The following is a 4,181-nucleotide window of genomic DNA, read 5'->3' as shown; positions in this document are numbered from 1 at the left end:
CGGAGCGTCCTGCGCCCGGGAAGAGTCGCTTTTGCTCCTCCCCTCCGCCCTGGGCTGGTGTGGGGCTGCCCAGCCCAGCCCTGCCGCAGCTCGGGAAGGTCGGGAGCCCTCCGGTCCTCGGGTGCTGTGTGCCCACTTTCCCATTCCCAAAGGCCAGCCGTGCCCTCCCGCATCAGGGGCCCTGCGCTCGGGGACGCACCACTGGGAAGGAGTACCCTGCCTCCTCTCCTCGCTCTTCCTTTTCCGAACTTCTAACAAGAGCTGTGAAATGCCAAGGCAGCGGGGTCCAAACTGTAATGTGCCAGAGAATGACCCGGGGTGTTGAAATGGATATTTTTGTATATTTAAAGGGGAAAATGTCGACAGTTTCCCGTGGCTGGACTTCCCAACCTGCAGATCCCCACTCACAGAGATTCTCATTCAACACGTGGGCTGAGGCCAGGGACACTGCATTTATCAAACACCCTGGTGGTTCTGATCCGTGCAGGTCATCCTTCGAGATCTGAAGCACATCTGCCCCTGAGATGAGAAACGCAGGAGGCGCGCCAAAGCCCTGCACTATCTCCCCTGGGCCCCTTAGAAAGCCATCGTCGTTACCCAATTAAGCCGTGCAAACAATCCCTCCCGCGGCGTTATTTACAGTCGAGCTTGTTATGTGCGCACAAATGTTGGGGAGGGAGGTATAGAAACTGAGAATTTCGCAAGAACCCATTTTTGTAGACAGCACTTTCTTTCTCGCCTTGGAAAAGTGAAAAGAGGGTATTTCACCACCGCTTAAGGGTGGTGATGGAGAGAGGAGAAAGGGCAGGTGGTCCTCTTAAAAGGAACCTGCTTCCATCACGCCCAGCTGAGAATGCAGAAAGAGCGGCTGTGGAGTTGGAAGCCTTTGAAGGGGTCCTTCCGACATTCGAACCCTCCCAACCGCCGTTAGCCACCTCTTCTGCTTTCCCAGAATTCGCGTGGTGTTTGCATCCCCTTGCCCATGCTCTGAACTTCCCCGCCGGTCCTGCGGTCAGAGTGGGAAGGATCCACTCCAGCCCCGCCGTCGCCCTGCGTCCACGGGTCCCTTTCCGAGTTGGCCTCGGCTCAGCCCCAGGGCGGGGTGCAAGCGAGGCGCCGCTTTGCTTCTGCGCTTCACTGAACGCAATTCTCTGAGGTCAGGCAGGCAGCGCAGCTTTTCAGGAGATGCGGGAAGTCCAAGGCCTCCGGCGGCGTTGCTGCAAGGGTTTGAGCGCCCCCTGGTGTCTGCGTTGGGAGTTGGGGATAGGGCGGGAACTGGAAAGATCCCCATCCACCCTAGATTGACAAGCAGAGACAGAATTCCTGAAGTTTAGTATTTACTCCTGGAGACAACTACCAGAACGCAAATGTCTTAACTCCCCAGCCAGAATTTTCCCCACGAGTGTGCACTGACCCCTTCCCAAACAATACTATCAGTCCCTCCTAGGCTTGTATAGGGTTTTCAGGTTACAAAGGGCATTCAAGTACATCATCCTATTTTCACATATCAGCTCTGCAAGGGAAGACTCACTCCAGAGGTTAGCATCCTATTGTCTGAGTCTGTCTTTCGTGCTGCTGGATACCCCCTCTCACGATCACCTTTCATGTTCTGGGACCGATGATTAAGACATTCCTCATCTTCTAGGCTCCATGGCCCAGATCAAAGTCGGGACGTTAAAAGCAGCCAAGTTTTCCATGTGTGACAGCACCCTGTCAGTGTCTGCGTGTTGCATGAAAGCTTCTATTCATAGCATAATAGGTCTGGACCAGGCCTAAGAGATTATAACATGTGCTTTATAAATGAAGAAACTGAGGTCCAGTGAATTAAATCCCCTTTTCAGATCCCCAGAAAGAGTCAGCGGCTGATATCGTTAGTTTCAATATCACCTGACAACAAGCCAAGGCTCTTTCAATAATAATAATAATAATAATAATAATACCACCATGAGAAGAAGAACTCTTATTGAAAGTCTTTTGGATACCCAACATTTTGGAAAAATGCACAAGGGCAACTTTACCATTTTAAATTATTATTTTTTTAAAGTCATTCATACATGTCATTTAAAAAGTCAAATAATACTAAAAGCTTGTTTAAAAAATTGTCTTGTTTGTCAGAAGTAACCACTTTTGACTCCTTTAGCAGTTTTCTTCTGACATTTTCAAATCTCCATATTTCTTAATAAATTCATATGTTTATGAATCAATATTAAACATTGTATCTTTTCTGTTATGGTAAAAAGGATGTAGCTTTTTTAGGCTGCCATCTCTTCTGCTATCATCCCAACATGATCAGATTAAATCCATATATAGTATTTCCATTCATATGTTATACAAATATTATTCATATAAAAAGCATCATAGTCATTATGATTATTTTCCCTTTCTACTTTTGGTTTTTCCTAAAATTATGAATTACCTTGCTTTTTCATTTGCTTCTTTTTTTTCTTTTTGTTAAACTTTCCAACTTTCCAACTACTGCTTCCAATAACATCTCAGTACAATGTTTCTTAAGGTCACTTATATCAGGTAAAAACACTGTAAGCATCCCTCCTTCTCCGGGCAGGTTTCCCATTAGGCCCACTGCTCAGTTGTCCTCCTGGCCTTTGCTCTTGTGCCATAGTTGGAAATCCCAGCTGCCTTTCTCCAAGATTGGCTTCCCTATTTCCTGGAGGTCATCTCTTCCTCTTTCTAAGTATATACCCTTGTTTCAGTACATCCTCCAGGAGTTTTCTCCAGTTATTTAAAAAGAGGAAGGGAGGGAGAGAGAGAGAGAGACACATCAATGATGAGAGAGAATCACTGATTGGCTGCCTCCTGCACGCCCCACACTGGGGATCGAGCCTACAACCCAGGCATGTGCCCTGACCGGGAATCAAACCATGACCTCCTGGTTCATAGGTTGACACTCAACCACTGAGCCATGCCTGTTGGGCAGTTTTCTCCAGTTAGAATGATGTTCTGACAGCAACAGGCATGGTGATGACAGCTCTCAACAGCTTATCTCTGAGTCATGCTGCTCCAGTCTGGGTGGCTCCCATCCCTGAAGCACGGTGGCTATTCTGGGGGTTCTATTTCTCCTCTGCACTTTGATATCCTGTTTTCAATTTTGCACATCGTCCTAGATCAATTTTTACTCTCTTGCTCTGATGGAGGACATCCTCTAGATGCATGGGGAAGAAGAGGTATATTTTTGAGATGTATGTATTTGCTCTCAAATTTTATTACTATTTTAGCTGTGCATAAAAATATAGAGTAAAATAATTTTCCTTCAAAATTTTGAGGGCATTGTCACCTCTCTCTTGCTTCCAGCATCGTTGTTGCGATGAAGAAGCCAGTCTGACTTTTGGTCAATTCCATCCAGGCAGAACTTGTCTTTCCCTCTTTGAACTTACAGTAATTATTGACTATTTTTGCAATAACAACAAAAAATCACATATTATGTTGAAATTTTGTTAGTATTTAATATGTCTCTTTCTTACCTGCCTAGGTAGAATGTGCGCTTCCTGAGCGGCAACATAATAGTGGTCAAGAGCATGGGTTCTGCAGAGTTCTGGCACCACTACTGACCTTGAACCTCTTTGTTCCTGTCTCCTGATGTTTAAAATGGGACTAGTAAGAGTACCTACCTTATGGGTGTGCCCTGACTACTAAATGAGTTAACCCATCAAATCCAGTTAATCCATTAGAGCCCTGAGAATAGAGGCAGGCACCTAGCCAGGTCTCACTGTTAGCTGATATAACTGTGTCAGGTACTACTTTGCAGCCTCTATATTTTTTATTCCGTCATTTTGTATAACAAGGTCCTAATATATATGCATGCATTGCAATTTTCTTATGAAATTATATAGATAAAATACACCAGAAATGAACTATATATTTTCATAAAAGTGACTCCTCAATGTTCAGACAATAATGAGAAAAAAATATGTGGTTTTTGTTTTTTTACCAATTTGGAATATGCAGTTTTTTCTTGTCTTTTTTAAAAAATATATATTTTTATTGATTTCAGAGAGGATGAGAGAGATAGAGACATCAATGAGGAGAGAGAATCATTGATTGGCTGCCTCCTGCAGGCCCCACACTGGGGATCGAGCCCACAACCCGGGCATGTGCCCTTGACAGGAATCAAACCTGGGACCTTTCAGTCTGCAGGCCGATGCTCTATCCACTAAGCCAAACCT

The sequence above is a fragment of the Myotis brandtii genome, unplaced genomic scaffold (genome assembly GCF_000412655.1).
Source record: "Myotis brandtii unplaced genomic scaffold, ASM41265v1 scaffold931, whole genome shotgun sequence".
In the NCBI taxonomy this organism is placed as follows: domain Eukaryota; kingdom Metazoa; phylum Chordata; class Mammalia; order Chiroptera; family Vespertilionidae; genus Myotis; species Myotis brandtii.
This window is presented reverse-complemented; position numbering follows the sequence as displayed.